The sequence below is a fragment of the Balaenoptera ricei genome, chromosome 13 (assembly GCF_028023285.1).
Source record: "Balaenoptera ricei isolate mBalRic1 chromosome 13, mBalRic1.hap2, whole genome shotgun sequence".
Taxonomy (NCBI): domain Eukaryota; kingdom Metazoa; phylum Chordata; class Mammalia; order Artiodactyla; family Balaenopteridae; genus Balaenoptera; species Balaenoptera ricei.
The window spans coordinates 48,066,755-48,091,673 of record NC_082651.1 but is presented as its reverse complement, the minus strand read 5'-3'; the positions used below and the strand labels follow the sequence as shown (position 1 = coordinate 48,091,673).

Genomic DNA, 24,919 nt, shown 5'->3' with positions numbered 1-24,919 from the left:
TTGTCTCCTGCAGAACCTCCTGGATGCGGCAGCTTCCTCTGCACTAGCTGGCTACCCCCTCATGGTGCAGATGGAATACTCTAGTGAAATGAACAAAAGATCTGAAGCTAAATAACTGGGTTCAAATCCCACCTCTGCTTATTAGCTGACAGATCCTGGGTAAGTCACTTAACCTCCCACAGGATCAGTTTTCTTACATGTAGAATGAGAATACTAACATCCACTCTCTGGGCTGTGCTGAGGTTTAAATGAACGATGTAAAGCAAAGAGTGAACGGTGGCTTTGATTAGTAGATGGTTTGAAGCAGCCAGGAAGTGGGAGGATAATAAAAGGAGACTGCTTGTCCCACAAAGACAGTAGCAAGGGGTAGGAGTGGGTTCAGTGATGAGACAGCTTGCAAGGACTTGTGTAAATAGCCCATATGCTGGCTCTGGGGGAACACTGAGAACCTAGTTTGAAAGGCATAAAAGTCATAAAATAGCACCAGTATTTTTTTTCCTTAGTGTGAGCAAAAATATTCAAGCAGACAAACCCAAGCCAATCTTCTGGGAATAAGACTCTAAATATTACTTGTGAGTCACCTCAGCTTCCTTCCAAGAGAAAGACACCCCCATTCCTTCACCCCACATGCTCATCTATGACGCATTAGAATTGTTACTTCTCAGCTTCTCCCACCAAAATCATAGACCCTCGTCGTGGGCTTGAGGACAACCCTGTGCTCTGGTACCATGTGTCCTCAGTTCAGTCCCTCTGGTGGTTAGTCAGTTTCCAAAACACCCTATCAAAGGAGCGGGACGCACGTCAAGCCCCACAGTAGACACTAGGTGGCGCTGGACCCCATGTTATTCAGGCAGCTAACACCGCATCCCTTTCTGGAAAATTGTTTCTGCAGTGAGGTCCTCTCCTTCCCAGAGACGTGGGGCGCTATTTCAGTTTATGCCACAGCATAAAGGGCCACCAGAAGATCGCCCCTGGCTTTTCTGCTAACTGGGACAACTGTCCGGGTATGGCTGCGAAAGGCAGTTCCCAGCCCTGAGGCTGGAGACCCAGCGGTCATTTGCTGAGCTATATATAACTTGTTAGGAACAAGAAGGTCTTTTCAATTTCGGCTCTGCCCAGAGGGGCAGGAAGGAAAAGAACTTTCTCCCTTAGGAGGAGGTGGGGGAAAAAAAGAGGCAGATCCATGATGCTCCTTTGTGAGCTGCCCAGCATCTGCCCTTCCCTCTGGGAAGGGAGCTGAGGGACTTTCCGACCCTGACCCCAGGCCATTACATTCCAGGCCCCGCCCCCTCTCAGGGTGAGACCATCCATCCTCACTGCCCCCAGGAGCTGAGTTATGGGTTTATATTCTGTCCAGGGATCTGAGCTGACGTTGGCATTTAGTACCCGCTTAATTTCATTGCACTGACCCTCATATGTATCAAGAGCATACTGGCATTCCGATTGCTGTGATCACAACGCTCTTATGAACAACAGCAATAAATGGCAGTTATAAAGTAATTTCCAGCTTTCTAAGCATTATAAGCACTCTTTATACCTACAGAGGCAGATGAGTTTCATTTTCTGTTTGCAGATAAAGTGACTGACACCCCGGGGTCTCACTGGAACTGCTGGCACTGATGTTGTCTCTTTGAAACAGTGATGATCATTGTTGCTTATTATCATTTTCACTATTATGTTCCCTTCCATGTGCAAGAGGCCAAACAGAACACTTGCTTAAAGACAGCTTTTGGCTACTGGGTTTCTGTTTGGGTGGTACTACCTGGGCAAAGGAGGGCTGAATGTGGAGAACCAACGAAGGGGGGTGAACACTGAGCAGACCCTTGACTTCTTGGACGAGCGAGAGTTTCCTTCGGTGGAGGTTGGGCTCTGCAGAGTTGGAGGGCAAATGTGTTGGGAGGGTGGGTATGTTGGCAGTGCTGTTAAGAAGACAACTGGGGAGTCCCCATCAACCAGCCAAACAGCACATTCGTGGGTACCTACCATACAGAAAAGAAACGGTGTGCCTCTGTGAGGTCAAAAAGACCTTTAAGTCTTTGCCTCCAAAGAGCTTGTGGTGCACTGTCATTGGGGCATATATAGCGTGTACAGATAAAAAGAAAATTAATGACTCACAGAAGTCCTAGAGAATATCCTAGCTTGGTTGTGCAGGGCTCCCCTTTGAGGCAATGAGAAGGGAAGGGGTTGGCAGGGCTGGAAGGAGATGGGAGGAAGGGACCAGTTGGGATTCCTGGTGGCCTGGGCTGGACCTTATCATCTGCATAACATGGGGCTTGCCGCCAGGTCATGTCCAGGCTATAAATATCCTGCTGGGGTCAAAGTGGAAACAAAGGCCCAGAGTGCCTGGGTGATGTTTTGTACCTTCGGGATGCCTGTGTTGTGGCCCCAGGAAGTCAGAGGGAAGTCACCTGGGGGAGGTGAACTTTCTACCTTCCAGCCCTCCTCCCTACAAGGTTCTGTTCCCCAGGTCCTCGAAGGTGTGGGTGCAGTTCCAGGCCCATCACCCCCACTTCCAGTCAGTCCTGGCAACTCTGCTCCTGACTTTCCCCTTCCTCCCTGCTCCCCCTGCCTCCACCCCCAACACCACTGACACAGTTCAGGCCTCATCACACCTGGTCTGAAAGGCTTCTCTTTTAAAAATAAACAAAATGATTTCTATAGGAAATAAATGCACATGGAAAGGGATGAACATGCATAAATCTGACAAAAACATTTACAGTAAAAGTAATCCTCCCTTGCACCCCTGGTCCCCAGCCTCCCAGGTCCTCCCCCAGAAGCAGCCACTGATGCCCTACCTCCAGTCTACCCCCTTCTCTCCCTACCGGCCCAAGCCTTGTCCAACCACCCTTTTCTGCTTTCCAGAATCTTGTTTTTTAAAGCATAAATTGATCCTGTTTTTCTTTGTCCTTGGATATGTGAAATGCAAACTCCTTGGCCCAAGCTACAAGCGCTTTCCTATCAGGCCCCACAGACTTCTCCAACCTTCTCCTCACCTCCAGCCCCACTCACAAGCTCTGTTCCAGCCAGGCCCAAGCACTTGCAGTGGCCTAAATCCATGTTCTCATCTGGCACAGTGTATATTTAAAAATAATTTTTAATTTACTTTTTTGAGTAGGTAATACTAATACACACGCATATAATATCCTACTTCCCTAAGCACCACTCTTTACTAATTTCTTGTATTTCCTTCCAGATAATTTTTATGCATATTCCTCTCCCTTTTCTTACTCAAATGATAACATGTAATTGACACTTTCTACATCTGTGTTTTAAAAATTTAGTAATAATATCCTAGAAACCTTTCCATAGCAATTCATAAAGAGCTTTCTCATTGTTTTTCATAGCTCTGTGGTAATCAATTGCTTGGATATACTCTAATCTGGCAAACTTTTTTGGACCAGATAGTCAAGGATAGTTAGGACCAGAGAGTCAATATTTGAGGGTTTGTGGGCCATCCAGTCTCTGTGAAAACCACTCCCCTCTCTGCTCTAGTGTAAAGGAAGCCCTGGATGGTGCGTAGACAAAGGGGCCCGGCTATATTCCATATACCTGTACTTATAGATGCTGATGTTAGAATTTTATATGATGTTCATGTGTTATGAAATAGAATTCTTCTTTTGATTTTTTTCAACCATTAAAAAATGTAAAACGATTCATAGCTGCAGGCCCTACAAAAGCAGGCAGAGGGCCAGTTTAATGAGAGTTCGCTGACCCCTAACTTAGTTAACCAGTTCTCAATTAATGAGCATTTAAATCGCTTCTAATCTTTTGCTGCAATTTATAATCATGTACATATGTCACTTTATATGCATCCAAATATTTCTCCCTGTAGGGTCAGCTCTAAGAAGCAGGGTTGCTGGGTCAGAAGGTGTATGCGTTTATTTTGATGAGGATTGCTAAATTACCCTTTTAGGGCTGTACTAGTGGACATGCTCACCAGCAATGGATGGGAATGTCGTCCTCACAGCCAAACTTGGGTTTTTGCCAAGCTAATAGGTTAAAAAAAAAAAGAGGCATCTCAGCACACAGCCATTTGTATTTTTTTTTTCTGAGTGTTGTCTTTTCATATCCTTTGCTCATATTTTAATAAATCTTTTCTTTAGAGGTTTGTTTATATTTTCATGATTTAAGGAGATTAGCCCTCTGTCTGCTGAGTTGTATATATTTGCAGATTTTCACTTGTTTGTTACTTTGCTTATACAGGTTTGCTTGTTTGTTTGGTGTGCAAAAGCTCAAATTTTTTAAACTTTTATCAGCTGAATTTATCAGCTTGTTATTTTACAGCTTGTGGTTTTTGAGTCATAAATAGGAATAATTTTCCCACTCTAAGATTATAAAAGCATTCTCCCACGTTTTCTCTTGGTACTTGTGTGGTTTTCTTGTCAACATTCAAATGCTGAATCCATTTGGAATTTATTCTGGTATATGGTGTGAAGTATGGCTTCAACTTAATTTTTTTCTAGATGGTTACCCAGGAATCTCAACACCATTTATTGAAGAGTCACTGGATTTGGAACGCCACATTTATCATATACTAAATGTATTTATAGTCTTCATAAAATATATATATTCATTGGTCTGTCTATTCATGTGCTTTGAAGTTTTTTTGTTTTGTTTTACAGATTTCCTTTTTTCGGGCCACTCTGCGTGGCTTGTGGGATCTTAGTTCCCCGACTAGGGATCGAACCTGGGCCCTAGGCAGTGAGAGTACAGAGCCCTAACCACTGGACCCCCAGGGAATTCCCTATGACGTTATTAATTATCAAAGTGCTATAGTATGTTTTTATGTTTGTTGATCTAGTCCAGGATTTCTCAGCCTCAGCACTATTGACATCTTGGGCCAGATATCATTCTTTGTTGTGGAGGGCTGTCCTGCACGTTGTAAGATATTGAGCACCATCCCTGGCCTCTGCCCACTAGATGCCAGTAGCAGGCGTGCGCACACCCACACACACACACACACACAGAGTGATAAGCAAAAAAAAAAAAAAAAGAAAGAAAGAAAGAAAAGAAAAAAGTTTCCAGATGTTGCTAAATGTCCCCCGGGGGACAAAATCACCTCAGTTGAGAACCACTGGTTTAGCCATTTCTTGTTGCCTTTTTTTTTTCTTTTCCATAGCTTCCTATTTCTTCTTGTTTATTTCATCACAGTGATCCCTCTACTTGGAATGTCCTTCACTTACTCACTTTCCTCTCAGCATTCAGCTCAGGCCCTCAGGAAGCCTTCTTGGACCACCCTATTCTGTCCTGTCCCCGCCCAACCCGGTGTGACCCCCATGAGAATTTCCATGAAATTTGCTTGTCTCTTACCCCTGACCAGGCTGTCAGCTCCTAGAAGAGAGAGGTTTTGCTCCTGCCTTTATCTCCTCTGGCACATAGCCTCTGGCACTGAGCTTGGCACAGGGTAGGTGTTCTATCACTGTTGATGGATGAATGGGTAAGTGAATACTTCTTTTACCCACCTCTCACCAACAGCCACAAGTTCAGTCAAAGCAGATGGGTGAAGGATGGGATCTGTTACCCACAATGCACCCCTGGTGCTGAGAACCGGGGTGGGGAAAGCTTGTGTGTGTCCAGGCACACTAGTCGATGAGATGTGTGCAATCTCCTGTTTAATACCCTGCAGTCCCCAGCTACTAAGATGCACTCAGCTGCTTAGGAACAGGAAAAGGAGAGCTGGGGACAGCTGGCCTTGGTGGTTTCCTGGAAAAGCTGGATAAATAGTGTTGACAACATGAGCCCTGGAGTCTGACAGCTTATGTCAGATTCCTACTCTATTCACTTACCAGGTACTTAACCTATTTAAGCCTCAGTTTCTTCATTAGTGAAATGGGGGTAATAACAGTACTCACCTCAGAGGTGAGCAATGCCCCCTTTGGCTGGCTGTTTATTGTCTGATGAGTTCTCCCAGTTCTCTTGCCCTGAGCACCCTGGTGAGAGGAGAGAAAACGAAATGATTACTCCGAGGTACAGGCCAGACCATGTGGGAGAAAATGATGGTGTTTGGGGGCCTCTGTCTGACTTTTCTCTAAGGCAAGGAGACCCTAGCACTGATGTGGGCCTCAGGAGCCAGGAAAGAACCAGACACTAGGTAAGAAGTCTCCCCCTCAAAAAGTTGACACCACAAGCATTTACCTAAGATCTTTTTTTTTTTTTTAATTTTTATTTTATATTGGAGTATAGTTGATTAACAATGGTGTGATAGTTTCAGGTGTACAGCGAAGCCCAAGATCTTAAATGAAGTGAAATGATTCATTTCTATGCATAGGAGAAGATAATGGTAAGTAGAACCTATCAAGTTAAATAGATTAAACGCCAGACTCTGTGCTCACTGGTTTACATACAGTTACATAACAAACCCCTACACACCTTCCTCTCTCAGAGCACGTCTTCATCTGGTGACAGGATGGGGTGGAATTGCTATACACAGCCCTCCTCCCCCATCATCAATTTCCTTATTTATTCTAGCACTGTTTATCTCCAACCTAAATGCTCTCTCCTGGCTGCCACACCCGGCTCTGTGTAGGCTAAGCTGGAGCTAGACGCACACTGAATGAATCAGATGTGAGTACAGGCTCTTAGTCTTGATTTTAGAGGCTTTTAACTCCCAGCCGCTCATGACTGTGCAGCGTGGCCCTGCCTGCACCCTCATACCTGCTGCCTCCAGTACTGTAAAGAGTACGCCTGCTCCTGGCGAAACGCTCCAAGAGAGAAAACAGACATTACCCAAAGAACACATGCTTCTCTTTTGCATTTCTTCTGATGCCTGCTCAGAACCCATGGGTGCTGAGAAGATATTGCTGATGGGTTTACCCTGGCCTTAGTTGCGTGTCTGTGGATGTGGCCCATAGAGGCAGTGGGGTACCTAGGTCTTCTCCTTTCAGATGTTCTTCTAAGAAGGGAAATGGTGTGCCCCATTTATTTTGTTTCCACCACAATCTTTATCCAGGCCGTCTGTCACCTTTTCCCCCAGAATCTACAGCCCTTTCAAGGATGTCTCTGACCCTAACCTCTACCTGCCTGTGACATTGTGATTTATCATAAGAAATATATATTTGGTCTTTGACCTTCCATCTTTACTTAGTGAAACTTTACCTGGTGAATGCATCAAATAGCATGTAAATGTCACTTCCTCAAGAAGGCCTGCCCCCAGTTGGTTATTACCAGCTCTCATGGCTCCAAGCACCACCACTCATCACAGTTGCAATTTTATATTGTTTGTGTAATAATTAATTAATGTTTTCTCTCCCAGTCCATGAGGGCAAGTGGTTTCTTTTTTTTCTTACCACTTATCCTCAGAGCTTAGCATAATGCCTGACACATAATAGATACCAGGCATTTATTGAGTGAATAGTGAATAACAGGTAGTATAATCTAGTAGATAATGCTAATATTTATGTGCCAGGAAAGTTCTGAGCATGTTAGAAATACTATGATCTTCCTAACAATCTATGGGTTGGGTAGTACTACCCCTACTTTACACACAAGAAAATTCACCCATGATCCCATAACTGGAAGAGGCAGGATTTGAACCCATGGAGCTGGCTCCAGAGTCTGAACCTTTAACCACTATGGTGTTCTAGCCTGTGTTGTTCTCCCATGTTTTAGTAAATCTACAAATTTCATTTGGTTCTAGGTTGTTATTATATCATGCCTTGTACCTCTTACTTGCAATGAATTGTACTCCACTTGACGTGACATTAGAAAATTTCCTTGACAAAGTGTTTTATCTGCCAAATAGCACTGTAGTAATATGCATCCTGTGTTTTAGCAAAAATAAACTGTACGTATGAATAAAAATTTGGTAGCAAACCTGTGAATGGACATCACAGTACATGGGTTGAGAACCACTGGTCTACTGGCTGATAACAAATCTTTAGTATATTATTCATCCCATTCTCTTTTATGGATTATAGATAAAATCTTACTCACCATTCCCCTGAGAAAAATATATGTTTTCCTGGACTTGGTGGCATGCTTCATCTTTCTGCTCAGCAAACCTTTGATCCTGAGGAGAAGCAAGGTCTCCTTCTATCCTTAATGTCCCAAATACCCCCTCTCTGACATTCGCAGTGGTCCACCTCAAAGGGCAAGGCCAAGCTTGTATTCAGAGGTTTTGATTTCTTTACAACTGTGTTCCTGATTCCTTGGTACTTTGCAAAAATCACCCTCACCCCCTTGCAGGAAAGTACCAGGGACATTAATCCAGGGCTTTCTTGGGTGACCAGCACGTTTTCACTTTTCTAGATGGAATTGGAAGTGGCCTACCATCCCTGGTAAAATATTTTTTAAAAGACGTATTTTTAAAAAGGTGTATAAATGTGTATGTGTATATATGTGTATGCATATATATAGTATCTATATTTTATACATGTAAATTAACAGACTAGAGACGGGGATAATCTCTGTCAAGAGTGCTTACCTCCAGAGGCAGAGGTAAGAGTGAAAGAGATGATGAAGGGGAACTTCTTCAGATTTTGGGAGGTGGTTTGCTTCTGAACATTTGGATCTTTACAGTAAGACTATATTTACATATCAGATAATTAACTCCTTCCTCCCAAAAGGAGACAAAGAAAGAATTATTATTAATGCTGAGGAAGGGAGGGAAGTGAGGAGGGGCAATCAATGAAAGCAGTCTCATTTTTGACGCTGTATACTTCCGTATTATTTGAATTTATGCACCAGGGACACACGTATTTCTTGTGCAGCTATTTTTTATCATGCAAAGGCTCACTTATTCACTAAACAGCTAATATTTTTTACTCTTCACTCGATGCTGAACACTGTGTCCTGTATTTGATCTGCTGTAATCCGTGCAATATTCCATGAGTGACATACTGTCATCCCATTTTATAAAAGAGGAATTTGGAGCCCAAAGACTGGTTAGGTCATCTGCCCAATGGCCCATCGAGGTAGCAAAGAGCAGAGCTGAGAACCAACCAGCTCTGCCTGATTCGATGTGGGTCATGGTGGTGGGTACCAGCAGGAATGAGGCTTCCCTGCCTTTATGTAAGTGGAACCTAGTTGAGATGGAAAACATGAGAGAAAGGCTAAAGAAATGAACAGACTGAGGAAAATAAACAGAGACATTTAGCAGGAAGAAATGCTCAGAGAAATAACCCTAGTAAACTTGAATGACATCAGAAAGACAGTCAGAGACGGTTTGGTGCCCCCAAACACCTGTAAACATTTTCATTTGGTTCTGCACACCCTAGAAGCCTCATGTCACACTGCAGCTCTGTCCAGATGATTCTAATAATAGCCTGATAGAATCCTGTGGTTGGAAGAGGCTGTGAGAGGTAACTGAGTCCATCCCCTGCCTGCAGAAAGGAGTAAGTGTTCTCCTTACAGGAAAACCGAGGCAAGGAGTAACTTAAATTACTAGATCAAAGTCACTTCTCCACCCCACTCCCTAAGTCAGCCAAAGAGTTGGGACCGTGTGCTGGGGTCAAGGGCACCGACAGCCTCATGATTCAGCATGTGGAAAATATATTCATACCACAGCTCTTTACAAAGGAAACTTACTGCCCACCCTCTTTTCCAGCTGTAAAACATCTGGCTGGTGGGGGTTGGGGGGGGGGTAGGTGTCAGCTGGGAAAATGAAAAGGAGTCACTGTAATGCCCCTTCTCCCAAGGCAGCATCAAGAGGAGGAATGGGGATGGTGTTAGGGGCTTGGGGCTCAGAAGGAGGTGGGCGTCAGTTGTTCTTGCATTGTTGGTGTCATTCTTTATTCCTGTTATCTACCTAGTCAGGATGCGGTTCCATTAGCACACCAGATCAGGCTAAGTGTGTCATGAATGATTAAAGGCCTTGCAAGAGATTAAGGGAATTACATTTGTATGCTCCATATAGCCAAAGGCTGAAGGACAACTGCAGGCAAGGCTCTGAATAGCTTTACACGTGAAAAATAAGAATAACTGAAGATGGTTCCAGGGCTTAGCACTTTAAATCATGAGGATGTAATGCAAAGACAAGTTCTCTGAGGGCAAGTGGCTCCTCAGTCATGGGCACTGAGAGGATGGTTTATGGTTGTGTAGGATTTGAATGAAGATACAAGTCTGACAACATCGATCTAGGAAGCAATCCATAGGGCCACCTTTGGGCCACTGTGGTTAAGGACTAGGGTGAAGCTCTCACTTCCAGTGCAAAATTTAAGGGGACACCAAAAAACTCAGTCATCAAGAAAAATAATATTTTAATGCCATATTTTTAAAAAATAAAAATTAATGCAAAAAATCCAAGATGAACAAAGACTATTACGGGGCCATAATATATTGGAGCCTGAGGCAAAAGGAAAAATGTAAGTCCCTGGCTTTAGTGGAAGCAAACTCATCAGTCATATTTTCCAAATCTACTTCTCTGCTCCTCTCATTTTTAATTGAGAGAATTGTCATGTTTGACAGTTTCTCTTGACTAAGTGACAATCTTAAATAATTTTAAATTAATTAAGCAGAACTAAAATCAGAGTAAATTCTGTTGGGGTATAAATCAAATATTCAAACTTAAAATAATGTGAGTTTTAATGTACCTACTTTTCAATCTTTCAATATTTTTTCAACTACTTTAATGTTCTGGGAAAAAGTAATAATTAACAAGTACATATGGGGGCACACAGCTTTCCTTCTGCTTTGGACTCCAACACGGTCCCCATGGCTTGGGTGGTAAATAAACCACATCCGCTGGTCTCCAGTTGGAAACGGGGTGTGTCTGTGTCAAACCTGGGTAACCCTGCTGATTACTACTCCCCTTGGTCTACAAAAAACCCTTTGGCTCTCTGGGGATGCCCTTTAGGATTGGGGATTCAGGAAGTCATCTTGTCCCGTTTCACACCTTTCTAGAGGCCACGAGATTATTGGGAACCGGGGACGACATTATCCCACCCTCACTGCTTGATGTGTGGGAGTCTCTGACCTTTGGGGAGGGGTCACCTTGAGTCCAAGGGCACATAGCACATCCTTGATACAGAACATATGACTAGTACTTCTGTACACCAAACAACTTTAAGAAACACCATTTGGAGGTTCTTGGCTAGAAGAAACTTTCTGAGATAATGAGGTTTTTCTTATTCTTTTGCCTTAAAAAATATAATATGCTCACATGGTTCAAAATTCAAAAAGAAGTAAAAAGGTAAGTGTTGAGAAGCCTTTCTCCCACCCTTGTTCCACACTCTCCTCCTCCTCACGTACAAATAGGCAATAACTTTTGGTCATTTACTGGCAATTGCGGCTTCTTTAAAATTAGTATTCGAATAGGTTTTATGAGTTAGACTGGGACCCACCCAGCTCCTTCTGGACGAGACGATCTAGCTGGTGAAGAGTGCTGAGCAGAGTCACATTTGTCACATTTTGTGTATGTGGTTGACACTGGCAACATGGAGCCAGCGTCTTTTCAGGTGCCACCGGAGCCCACAGGCATCCAGGCCTCTCTTCCAGACTGGCACAGCATCTAGTGTCAGTGCTACTGGATACCCCAGAGCCAAGCCAACGGGGAACAGGTCTGAGGCCATCAGCATGGTTGGCATCTTGGTCTAATAATAATAATAATCCCCAAAGAAAAGGGTATCAGTGTTTCCTAGAAACACATGACGGAGTTTCTAATCTGTCCCCATTGAACCGCAAGCAAGCTTCTGCATACTCGGGATTACACACATCCTGGCAATCGGAATGACATTCCAAACCACAAACACAACTCTTTGTTTTTGTGGTCACCATGTACCCTCAAGATATCAGTTGCTCCCAAGGCGACTGATTTCCTCTGCTCTCTTGGTTATGGTTGAGGAGGTCACTGGGAGAGTAGGAGGGAGGAACCCTCTTAAGAGCCAGGGTCCCACAGGACCCAGAGTTGGAGGGTAAGCGGAAGCCGGGCTGGGAGAGATCTCAATACCAACTGGGGAGAAATGCTGACTGAACCACCAAGCCACGTTAGCTTTATAATGTGTGGAAGGCGTCTTCTCCTCACGCCTCTTTTGGCCACATCCCTACTCACCACTCTTCTCTATAAAGTTGTTGCCCACTGAGTCACCCTCTAGGGCTTGCTGGCAAACTTTCAATTCCCTCTGGCTTTCAGCTGAGGGGCCCCTCCCAGACTTCTCCACTCATTCCCACCCTTCACAAGGCTTTGGAAACTTTGTTGAAAACTTGGGTGGTGTGTGAACTCCCAGGTGCCACAGTAAGTCCTGAGTAGAGTGAACCCCTCCGCTCTCTCTGAGCCCTCGGTCTAATTCAAATTTAGGAGGACACAGAGACTACAGGGTAAAGAAAAAGCAAGCAGAGTTTGTGGTTCCACCCTCAGGCAGCATTACCTAGCCTAGAGCAGACACGTTTTTTGGTTCAATTCAACTAGTGTTAATTAAGGCGTTCAAGAAAGTGGTGATTGCTGCGGAGGCAAATTTAAGAGTAAGAACCCTCTGTTGAGGAGGAGGGGCAACGAGTGGTAGCCAGTGTTCAGAGAACAGGAAATGTCTCTGGAAAGACAGGCTGTGAAATCATGACAAGGATCAAATGCCTAAATGCTGAAGGAAATCCACGTGAAGGAAAGAGAAGCTGCAGGGTGGGTTCTGAAGGGAGATTACCAGATGAAGCAAGATCCCAAGCACTGTCCCTATTTACCTCAGACCCATGCAAGCCTCTCCCTTCTTTCGTTTGTGCAATGCCTATTTGCACCTACTTCACTATGGGCACTCAAGAATTGACACAAATAATGTATTTCTCTGCATATTTTTTCTGTCTCCCTGGATATCTCTTCCTCCATTTTTGAGAAGAAACATAAAGAAACAACTTTTTCTCTGGAAGACTGATTTCATCACCAATAGTCCATTTCCAGAGATATACCATATCTCAGGACATATCTCGTGTGCTATGTCCCAGGAACACTTTAACACATTTTCATAAATAATCGTCACGTGCATGCTCAAGGGTTATTGGCTATCCTTCTGTCAGTGGGTGGGGTAAAGGGTAGAGCATTCTCTCATAAAGTTAGACAAGAACAGAGTATCTGGGTGTTGCTTTGGCTTTCCTGACTGTTGGACTATGACACTTGCTGTACTTTTTCTAAAACTCTATGATTTTGAGGTCACACTGATGGAATGCTCCTTTGTACTCTTGCTGCTGTCTGGAAATATTTGTTTTCATCTTATGGATTAAAGAGAGCTCAGAGTTCTACAGTTTAATAAGTTCGACCCAGATAGTGGTGAACAGCTCATGCTTCACCCATACCATTCTGATATAATACAGGGCATCCAAATATGCCTTTTGAAATTCTGATTAGCTCAGGGCAGGAGAGTTTGAATCACTTACCTTACATTCCACTTGCTGTTACAGGAGATTTCTCCCAGGTTCACCTCATATACACACACCACCTGGGGGGAAAAGAATCAAGAAATATTTTCCCTCACAGCAAAGTTGAATAAACTTTAACATCCTTCCTTTGCACGTGAACAGTTAGATGTCCCTCATCTTACCAAATGTCAGCTTCTCCCTCCTATGGGATGATCCCCTTCATCTTCCCAAGGTCTTCACTCCACAAGGAGTGAAGTCCTTCTTTTTCTGCTGCTTTGATACCTCTCTCTCTCCTGAATCATTCCCATTCGCAAAGAAAATACACATGAAAAATTCCCATTCTCTCATATCCCCTGGCTACAGCCCCACCTCCCTGTTCCCCATCGTACCCAAATTTCTAGAATACTTCTCTGCCCACTGCCGAAGCCTCTGCCTTCATGGCACCACTGAAATGACCCGTCTCGGGGTCCCCAATGACTGCCCAAGTGCAATGGTTGTGTTTTTGTCCTAATCTTTTTTGATCTGACCATTCCCTCCTCCTGGACCCTAGCTTGGCTTCCGGGTCAACCTATCTGCTGGTTTCTTTCCTTCCTCCCTCCCTGCCTCCATCTGCTTAGCCTGTTCCATCCAACTTCATGTGCTGGGGCAACTGGAGGGTTTTGTCTCAGCCTCTGTCATCCTCTACCTATGCTCTCCCTGGGTCATCTCATCAGTGCCCAGGGACTGAAATTCCCTCTTTATGCTGTTGACTCCCAAATTTCTACCAACTGAGACCTCTCCAGTCCAAGACTGGCTCACAGAACTACCTGCCATTGTGGCTTCTCCTTGGTCAGTGTCTCAAGGATGTCTCACAGCCAACCAATACAAAACAAGGGCTGATCTGCATTTCTGAGCATTTGAAAATTAAAGGAATTTATTCTTGTCTTCATCCTGGGTGATAATGCCTGCTGCTAAAATCTGTGTGTGTGTGTGTGTGTGTGTGTGTGTGTGAGAGAGAGAGAAGTGTGGTTTGGGTGTGTGACCTAAAGTTCTATCCTCACTCGCCATGTGTACAGTATCCTGATAGGCAGCTATGTGTCATTTTCCCTGTGTTTATTTCTATTGGACTATTCGGCCTTTTCCTACTAATTCCATGATATTTTGAATCATGACCCCCATGCCCCAATACCAACAAAAGTCCACTTCCCACATATTTCCTGGAATGTTGGGAAATGTTCTATAAACTATGATGATTGCCTTGCTGGGACCACAGGGCCAGGCCATACCCTTTCAGTGGGACTTGAGAGAGGGTTTCCCTGAAGGAAAGAGATGTTCTCATTGCCATTCAATCACAGAAGAGTTAGTTCTGCGCCTTAGATGTAAGTTAGGGAAACCATAATCTCTCTGGGTTCAAGGCCTGAGGACACTGAAAAGGCTAGTAGGGGGCAGGTTCCTGAGTTACACGAACATAAAACAACATTTGAAAGCTTTTTTTGTGTGTCATCTTACTCACTTGTCCATCTCCCACCGTGGCTGTCCCCTAAGGTCCTAACTCATCAACCATGAAGCTTCCAACAAGGGGGCTTCTCTGGAGCAAGACCACATAAGAGGGGCTGTGAAGCTCTGGCCCATAGCTCTCCATCCTGGTATGCTGGAATCACAGGGGGAGCTTTAAAAAGTGCTAAGGGCGGAGACCTTCCCCAGAGACTCTGATTTACTTGGCCTGGGTGTGGTCTGGTTTTCAGTTTCCCAGGTGATTCAGATGCACAGCCAAGGTTGAGAGCTCAACTCTGGGCCACGCGGGCACCAGCTTCACAAGGTTTCTCTTCACCACAGATGATTTCTAGCAGTAGGATTTCAGCTCCAGAGAGCCTTGGGCTTGCATCTATCACATGGCACCTTCCTGTAATGTTCAGTGTAGATTTCTCTTTCCCAAAAGACTGTGAGTACTTTGAAGACTGGGGCTGTGTCACTGCATCTGCTTCTCTATGTCCAGTATACCATGGCGCTCAATAAATGTTAGCTCAATGCATAGGTGCATGTCCCAAGCAAGGTGAAGTGGATGGTTGCCCCCAGATCCCATGCCCTGGCATTCAAGTTCACCTTCAGAGACCCCCACACCACCTGCTGCACATTGGGTGTGTACTTTGCATCACAATACATTCCAGACTCAGTCCCCAGGTTCCCAAGGAGGGCACTCTGTGTAGAATTGTTCTGCTGCTGCCTCCTCCACAGGGCGGGAAACTCACCACAGTAGGTTAGCTCCCTATTTGCTACGTCTGGGGACTGTCAGCCCAGAACGCTTCATCAGCCACTCCAAGCCTGCTCTCCCACTGGCCCAGGAATGTGGTTCCCTGAACGCTGGAAGGTCTGCAACCAAATGGGTGGTTCTGAGAAAGCTCCTAGATGCCGTGGAAGCAAGTGTTCCATGAGGGATGGTTTCTCTTTGGGATGTGTCACTGGTTTGACATTGTCACCTGTCATTCTCTGAGTCTCAGGATGACATCATCTAGCTCAGGACTCTGGGTGTGGTGGGTGGTGGTGCTGGCATTGTTCGTGTTTGGTTTTAGGCAGCTCTATTCCTTGGGACTGAATCCTTCAGAATGGGGTGTCTTAACCCAGGGCTGATAGATGGGTCTTGGGGAGCAGGGCCCATGACTCCTTGAAATTGTATATGGGGTATTGCATCCGTAGGCTTTAAGCACATTTCTCTAAAGAGAGAGCCTTCTAATTTTCTTCAGATATTTTAAATTGTCCATGAAACTGCAAAAGTTTTGGCCCATCGACTTCCCACTGTCTTCCCCACAGTTTTAACTTTCCACTGTTCCTAGAAGGCCTTGAGCGGGTAAGTTCTAACATCATTCTGGCACAAGGTACGGAATGAGGTAGGTTATCTGGGTTAGACCAGCCTCTGTGGACACAGAAAGAGACTATGGGTTACTTGGTTTTCTGAGAACGTGAAAGGTAGAGGAGCATATTAGTGCCATCTGTCACCCTCTATCTTGAACATTGATGTGTGTGAGTGAGAGAGAGAGAGAGAGTGTGAGAGTGTGTGAGAGTGTGAGTGTGTATGAGTGTGAGAGAAAGTGTGAGAGTGTGTGTGAAAGTGTGTGAGTGTGCATATGAGACTGTGTGTGTGAGTGTGTGAGGGAGTGTGTGACTGTATGTGTGTATGAGAGAGTGTGAGTATGAGAGTGTGTGTGAGAGTGTATGAAAGTGTGTGAGTGAGAGTGTATGGGTGTGTGAGGGAGTATGTGTGAGTATGTGAGAGTGCGTACGTGTGAGAGTGCATGTGAGGGAGTGAGTGTGTGAGTGTGGGTGTGTGAGGCAGAATGTGAGTGTGTGTGAGAAAGAATATGTATGTGAGAGAGTGTGAGAGAGTGTGTGTGAGAGGATGTGAATGTGTGTGAGAGCGAGCGAGCGCTGCAGTCCTCCTCACACTGAGCGTGCGTGTCACACAACAGGCGGCCGTGTCTCATGTGCCTGCCTTGCCGTGTTCACAGCCCTAGTGTTCCCGGGCTCTGTGACACTTACTCAGAATGACTGGAATCTCCTCCAGGACGAACCTCCTGCCACCAACACCCCCATCCCTGCCCACCCTGAACTCCTCACACAGCGCCCCGCCCCATCACCCGGTTCTCCAGGTCGGTCTGGGTTTATCTTCAGCAGGACGCGCGCCCCTCCCCCTCCCCCTCCCCGGGCAGGGGCCGCGGATGAAGCGAAGCCTTGTTCCCACCGCGGAGCGGCGGCCCCAGCGCTCGGCCCCATCTCCTCCGCGGTGGAAACAGTGGCCGGCGGAGGACTGAGGCCGGGAAGGCAGCGCCCGACTCAGAGAAGTTGGGGGGCAGCCAGGGCTGGAAACGCCAGGGCTGCTCCTTCTCTGCTCTGGGCCCCCCGCTGTCCTGGGGAGAGCGCGACGCCGGAGGCCCCCCTCACTGCCTGGGGCGGGCAGGGGGTGGGGGGACGCCAGCCTCTTCCGTGGCCTCTTGGCTCACAGCCTTGTATTCCCTCCCCGAGGGCTAGCAGCTCTCCCTCCTCACGTCCCTGGTGCTGGGGTACTAAAAAGGCAGCATGGTGCCAGGGGGCACTTTTCTTGGCAGATGCCGGGCCCTGAATTCGGGGAAGTAGGTCCCACGAGAGGAACATGGAAATCCGGGGCTTTGTTATGAAACTGACTGTGGGGCCCGAACCCTTGTATTCTCTCCTTGCCCAGAATGTTCTGTGTTTAAACCCCACGCATGCATGAGCACCTACTTAGGTACATAAGGTACTGTAGCTGGCACCTGTCCTCAAGGACACGGCAGTGTACTGTGGAACACATATCTGCACACAAGAATAACGACTATCATTTCAAAACGGTAGCTGGCATTTAGGAAGTACGGGCCACACCAGATACATGTGCTTCGCACGTTACACGGATGACCCATTTTCATCCTCACAGTACACCTTAAGTAGGTACTGCTGTTATGAGAGTTTACAGAGGAAATTAAAGCTCAGAGAAGTTAAGTAACTTGCTCTAGGTCACACAGTAGGTAAGTGGCGAAGCCCAGCATCAAGTCCAAGTCCAAATCCAAGCCCAAGTCCATCTCCAAAGGCTGTGACTGAACCACTACTATGAGCTACCCCTATAGGGATACCAGGCAATCTGAGTAGCCCCAAGAGTGGTACAAACAGTACGTGACATGGGAATTCAGAAGAATGAAAAAAACAGGTGATAAGAGGAAGGGGACAGAGTAGAGTGGGAAGGAGAATTATAATTCTGGAAAAGAAAGCCTTGGACTCTGCCGTGAAAATCCATTAGTTCCACTGAAAGCTTGATATTGAAAGGATGCCTGTGGTGATCTCAAAAGCTGCTCCCAGTCTCTCCACTCTGACAGGCCATCCCAGCCACCAGTGTGGGAGCCCCTCGTCTGCTCCCAGGCCCCACCCATTGCAGCTGATTCCCAGGGGCTCCGAGTATCCTGATGATGCTCCAGTGCTCCACCCCGTTCTCCCAGATCCCTCTTCCCGGCTGTGTGGGCTTTGCTTTCAACAACCTGCACCTGTGGCTTCCTTAAGGGCCTGCCCTTGGGCTAATGGAGCCACTTTCTCCTTCAGGGGCAGGAAGCCCTGGGAATGCGTAAACCCCATCCCCAGGGTCACCTGTAGCCATGGATGACTGTAGGATGAACTCTCAGCAACCTTCCCTAAAGGTGGTACAGACACCGAGGGATGATTTCCACTCCAGAGCTCCTCGGGGCCCGGCTGGAGCTGGGCTTCATCTGAGGTCATATCCATATCCCTGCCCTTCCTACTTCCCTGCTCCCACGAGAAATGTCTCGTGCACACACACATCAACACGTGTTCACAAACCTCATCTCAGGGTCTGCTCCCAGGAGCCAGACTTAAGACAGTGTGGCTGTGAAGTTCCAGCAACATCTCTGGGGAGGCCGAGTTGAGTTGAGCTGACAGGACACCACGCCAAGCCTGAGGCTCCAGGGACATTTGTGGGTCAAAGAACCCCTAAAGGAAGAGGGAGAGCTTGCGGAGAGCAGGGCAGGGACATGGACCGACTTTCACCCCTTCCACAGGAGCACCTGTCTACGACTGCACATAGCGACTTCTGGGGTGGCCGTGGGCCTTCCTCTCAGAGATGGGACTCTGCTCTCCTGCCCTGCTCATTCCCACGTCACACGCCTGTGAGGGGCTCGAGTTATCGGGAACAGAGGAGGGGAAACGAGGTGACTCCTGAAGGATAGATAAAAGGTGAGGGAGAATATTCTTGGGAGAGAAACAAGATGAACACTGAGGAGGAAGTCCTCTTGGGTCTCCCATTCATCAGTGGAGCTAGACCTGGGGCCACCGCCTTGCAGCCCGCTCACTGAAGGTCAGACCCCTCTAGGCCACCTGCAGAGCCCTCAGCCCACAACTGGGACAGCCACTGAATATGAGCCTTTTCTTCCTTCAATAACTCCTACTCCTTCCAACCATGGCACACTAAGGTGAGAGTAGGTGGTGATTCCCACAGGGGTTACCTCACCTGCGGAGCCATGTTCCCTGAGTTTCAGGTACAAAGACTCTGATGAGAAGACACACAGTGATTAGGACTCCCTCTATGGAGATGCCACATCACCCCCTGCACACACACACACACACATACGCACACACACACATGCACACCCCTCCTGTATTCTCTCAACCATGCGTTGACCTCAGTCAAGGCCAGCTGGGTCGAGGCAGGTGACCGGGCCTTGAGGCCGGCTGTAAAGCCAGACTTCGGGGCGCCTGCGTTTTCCTGCTTGAGTAAGCCCTATCTGACAGCCTGACCCAGATAAACACCAGCTCAGGTCACAGAAAAAGTGGTGGGGTGGGAGAAAGAAAGTGGAGCACCGCAGGGCCTTGAGACCTGGCTGACAGTGATGGGCCCCTCCCCTGCTCAAGTCATCTCGACTCTCACTCCACATCTGCTCAGAGAGTGTGACCTGCTGCCTGCGGAATGCAGTTGCCTCCCTCCACAGCCTTGCGCAGGAGAGGAACAGCTGTTTCACCTCTGGGGAGGAGTCTCTCCGTTGGCCCCAAAGGGATGCTGTCTCCTGCCTTCTTCCTCATTCCTGCAATTTTGGCAATTCTCCCTCCCTGGGTGATGCTAGGTGTGGTCTTCATTGGAGTTTATCCTCCACTCGTGGGTGTTTATCCATCATGAACCAGGAACGTGCTTCCTCCTCTCAGTCTGGGAAGGTCCTAAGGTAGTGTACAATTCCTCCTCCTTCGTCAGAACTTCCACTGATACTTCCCACAGCCAAACTCAGGCCTCAGAGTAGGCTGCAAAAATCTTCAGCAGGAAAGGTAGAGTTCCTAGTGATATATATTTCCCTCCATTCAGGAAAAGCAGTAACTTCAGATTCTCTCAGTAATAACTCAGTTGACCCTTAGGGCCATTGTGGACTATTGTGTAGGTGGCATACTGCACAAATTTGCCCTGCTGAAGGGATGAGTGGAGGCTGAAACTCAGCCAGAGCTTTATTTGCCAAGCCATGTACTCTGGTATGAGACTGCATCCTTTTTATTCCTTTGCACAAAACCCCTCTTTGCTCACTGGGCTGTGTACCTAGAAGGGACACCTTTTCCTAATTCATACAAAGGCTCCCTATAATCTAGCTTCTGACCTGGCAACCTTGCTTCCCTCATGCTCTGCCTAGAAATGTTCTCATCTTTGCAGTCTCAAAAGACAACATCTTTCTTTTCATCTCTCCCCCTTCTGTCTGAGGTCGGTCTAATAGAATCAGAGACCAACAGTCTATCCCTGTCATTGAGAAAGTAATGCCCACGTGCTTTCTCAGATTCTCCATCCTCAATGAACAGTAGCCCCAGCCGCTCTGGACAGAACTGTCAATACTGGTTTGCCCATCCACTCGGCCTGGTCTTTCTTCTTTTCCTCCCACAGTGTCCAGCAAGATCATTTCTTATGAGACTTTCTCCTGGGAAGGTGAACAAAGATGAACCTGAAAAGATCCCCCTGATCCTGCTGCAGACTTAAGAAATGGCAGGTGGAGTTCGTGACCAGCCTGGCTCCAATTCCCCTTTGCTCTCCTATGTAATATTTATTTCCCCTTGTCGGGTCTTCCCCTGCTAGGCTGTGAGCTGGAACTAAGCACTGCAGCTGGGGGCAGTGCCCAGCACAGAGAAGAGCTCAAACAAAATTGTAGGAAGTGCCTGCCAGGTACACTGCCCTCACCAGCTTCAGTCTGTCTGATGCAGTGAAGGCACACTTATATCTCAAGCCCAGTTAGAAGCCAGGTCTGTGAAGAAGCGGGCTGATGGCTCAGTGTGCCTTGTCGCCACAGTGTGACTTTGTCTTCTTGAGCTTGCTGTACAAGTGAAAAAAGAACAGTTTCTCCTAACCAATGAATGCAAGAACTTTATGCTGGGGAGAGGGTAGAACAGAAAGAGTAGCATTTTGACACCAGGGCTCAAGTCTTCTTCGGGGATGAAGATAATACATGGCCTGTTTGATTCACGCAGTTGTAGGACCAAGTGTGGTGGAAACGCTCTGTTAAGCCCTCAAGTGCTGAACTAATGAGAGTTGTTATTACTGTAGCTCTAATCCTTCTGCCCTCCATCCTGTCCTGTCACGGAGAGAATATTGAACCTGGAGAACCTCTATATTTGTAGAAAAATCTGTCTCCCAAAACATGATTGTTCTCTCCTCATTAGAATTTTATTAGCAGTTATGGGAAAGTTTCATGCGCTTGGCTTTGAACCTTCTAAATTAGCAGTGATTTTTCTGCTTCTGTCTCAGGAGGCTTCAGCAAAAACAATCAGTCTGGGTTTGTTCTCCCTCCTCCCTTGCAACTACAGCCCTGATCCTGCAACCCAGCACTTGCTCTAGAACGTGACCCAGTGGAGCCCAGAGGATGTAAAACACCTTTGGGAAAGTGTGTTTTTCACAATCCAAATAGGCAAACTTCACCTGCTGAGAAACAATTTAAGTTGCTGTCGCTAAAGAGAAGAAAGATAAGGGGACTGAGGTTAATCACACATCTAGCCTTCTATGCCAGGCACTGTACTAGGTAGTTCAATGTTAACACATTTAATTCTCAGACCAAAATAAAGTGTCCTTATATTATATAAAAGGAAAGTGAAGCTTCAGTTAAGTAGATTTCCTGAGGTTACCTACCTGCGAGATGGTGATTAGTTTTTGAGACAAATGTTTTTGACTTCAAAAGTTGTCGATAACACATTCATCATACACAGAGTGGCAAGGCTAACTTAAAGATTTTAAAACTGGAATGACAAGAAAGGAAGCAGGGTGGGCTCGTGGTGGGGCTAAGAGCCTGGAAAATGACCATTACCTTAAAGGTGCCAGGGGTTTTTTAGCCTCTAGAGGTGGATATTTCTTTTCACCTTTGGCAAAGAGTACTCCTTGCTTTGGGGACTATCACCACCAGAATGGGCTTTCTGGTGCTGAGAAGCACTTGTAGGAATTGAGGAGAATGGTTTCATGAGAGACTTGGGGACCTGGCTGTGGGCAGCTGCTTTTTGAACCAAGGCAGCAAGCTTGGCACAGATAAGAGGAGATACCAGGGCCACCCCTTGGGGTCTCTGTCTATAAAAACCATATGGTTTAAAAACGTATTACTAAATTCACAGGTCCATATTGGATATAGCCATTTATCCATGAAGATTTAGAATAATGGGTAGGAAAGAGGTACTTCTGTTTGCGCTTATTGTTCAATCAGTAAAGCTGCTTACCTGAAGATTCTTTGTAAAGTTCAACCACCCAAAAGGGTAGCAACACCATTATTTCTCACAGTTCCATGGTGCTTTGGAACCCTTTGTAATTAAACAGTATAGGTTTCTTACCTCCCTAATACTGTTGTTTAATACTGGTTATATCGTTACTCATGATGCTGCATCATTCATCATGCCACCAGCTGCCAATCACTCTCTCAAAGGCTGTTCTGTGCTTCCTTGATGATGACCACAAATGGAAGTTTTATTCAGAGTATGCGGATGAATGTAAACAGTAATTTGTTTTCTAGTCATGTTAAGTTATTGATAGGAATTTTATAGTGAAAGCATAGAAACACATCTTCTGATTGTGTCTTATCTTAAACTCATTAGTCTAAATCACCGCATTCCTAGAATGTGATCTCTTTCAAGAGAATACATCTCTAAAGACAGACTCTTCAGCAAGTGGTGCTGGGAAAGCTGGACAGCCACGTGTAAATCAATGAAGTTAGAACACACCCTCATACCATACACAAAAATAAACTCAAAGTGGCTTAAAGATGTAAATATAAGGCATGACATCATAAAACTCCTAGAAGAGAACATAGGCAAAACATTCTCTGACATAAATCGTACCAATGCTTTCTTGGGTCAGTCTACCAGGGCAACAGAAATAAAAGCAAAAATAAACAAATGAGACCGAATCAAACTTATAAGCTTTTGCACAGAAAAGGAAACCATAAACAAAACAAAAAGACAACCTACAGACTGGGAAAAATATTTGCAAATCATGTGACCGACAAGGGCTTAATTATCAAAATATACAAACAGCTCATACAACTCAATAGCAAAAAAAAAAACCCAATCAAAAAATGGGCAGGGCTTCCCTCGTTGCGCAGTGGTTAAGAATCCACCTGCCAATTCAGGGGACACGGGTTCAAGCCCTGGTCCGGGAAGATTCCCACATGCCGCGGAGCAACTAAGCCTGTGCGCCATAACTACTGAGCCTGCGCTCTAGAGCCCACAAGCCACAACTACTGAGCCCACGTACCACAACTACTGAAGCCTGTGTGCCTAGAGCCCGTGCTCTGCAACAAGAGAAGCCACTGCAATGAGAAGCCTGCGCACCGCAACGAAGAGTAGCCCCAGTTCACTGCAACTAGAGAAAGCCCGCACGCAGCAGCGAAGACCCAACGCAGCCAAAAATAAATAAATAAATTTATTTTTAAAAAAATGGGCAGAAGACCTAAATAGACATTAAGAGATTCCTCCCTCCCAGCCCTCTCTTCCTCTCCATCCCCAAAATATTGGAGCAAGAGGAAATGTAAGACCGGGTCCACCAACCCAGCTCCTCTAATGAGATCCACAGGGAACCACCGACAATCTCCCACCAGCCACAGTCCTACTTTCATTTCTGTGTCCTTACCTAGCTTCATAGGAAGTTTCATGCCTTCTGCTTTTGGCCACCAGAAAACTCAGAGATACATTTGCTACCCAGATATCTCAGGTGTATAAGACCCTGTCGTCCAGAGAATCTATTCTGATTGGTCTTTTCCCTCATCCTAACTTTATTCTGCATTTATATTTCACGAACGCACTGTGCATTTCCTATAAGCCACATTTAATCCTTTGTGGAATGAGGTGGGATACGAATAAATAAGTCATAAAGCCTGACCTCGGACCTAAATTGAAACCACCTACATGTCTTCTCTACCCCCACCCAGCAGGGGTGGCTGATACAATGGCTCCTTCTTCCTGCGAGTGCAGCTGCCTCTGGAGGTGATGCTTTCCAGCCTTCTCACCAGCACTTTGAATTTTCACTTATTTATCCATTCAACAAGCATCTGTTGAGCACCTAACATATGTCAGGCGCCGCGGGAGATAAGCAAGTCCCTTTTCTTACAGAATCTATGTTATAGGGCGGGGGAAAGAGACAAACAAGTGAGTGAAAAAATAAATCACATGACTTTAGATAAGTGCTATAAAGAATAATACATCAGGGTAGGGCAATTTATTGTTTTAGCTAGGATGGTCAGGGAAGGCCTCTGGGAGGGGCGATATTTGAACAAAGACATGAATAAAGGGATGGAGGTGAGCCAGAGGATGTTCTGGGGGAAGGGTTTTCCAGGCTTCGGTAACAGCCAGGCAAAGGCTGTGTGATGACCCCAGTGAGCTTGACCCATTCTGGGTGACACCTGACTGTCATCACCCTCTGCTTCACGAGCATTCTGGTCTAAGCCACCCCGCACCACTGCAGGGGCCTCCTGACTAATCCCCCTGCTTCTACTCTTGCTCCTCTTCTGTCTGCTCAGCACACAGCAGCCGGAGGGATCTTCTGAAATTATAAATCAGGTCACCCCACTGTCTTGCTCAAAAGGTTTCAACAGTTTCCCATTATACTCAGAATAAATTCCAAACTCTTTACCATAGCGCATGAGGACCTACATGACCT

At 46.2% G+C, this 24,919-nt stretch overlaps 1 long non-coding RNA gene across 2 annotated transcripts in view; it reads right to left on the bottom strand.

Moving 5' to 3' along the window:
• The window catches only part of LOC132377147 (uncharacterized), a 153,453-nt gene that overhangs the window by 64,120 nt on the left and 64,414 nt on the right, over positions 1–24,919 (bottom strand). Inside the window, exons 1-3 of one of the 2 annotated variants that reach the window (XR_009506543.1) lie at positions 18,610–18,689; positions 13,297–13,358; positions 5,853–5,930 (exon numbers count right to left, since the gene is read on the bottom strand). This is a non-coding gene — a long non-coding RNA (uncharacterized LOC132377147). Of the gene's footprint in view, positions 1–5,852; positions 5,931–13,296; positions 13,359–18,609; positions 18,690–24,919 lie in introns of those variants that run through there. The other variant, XR_009506542.1, reaches the window with a different exon arrangement.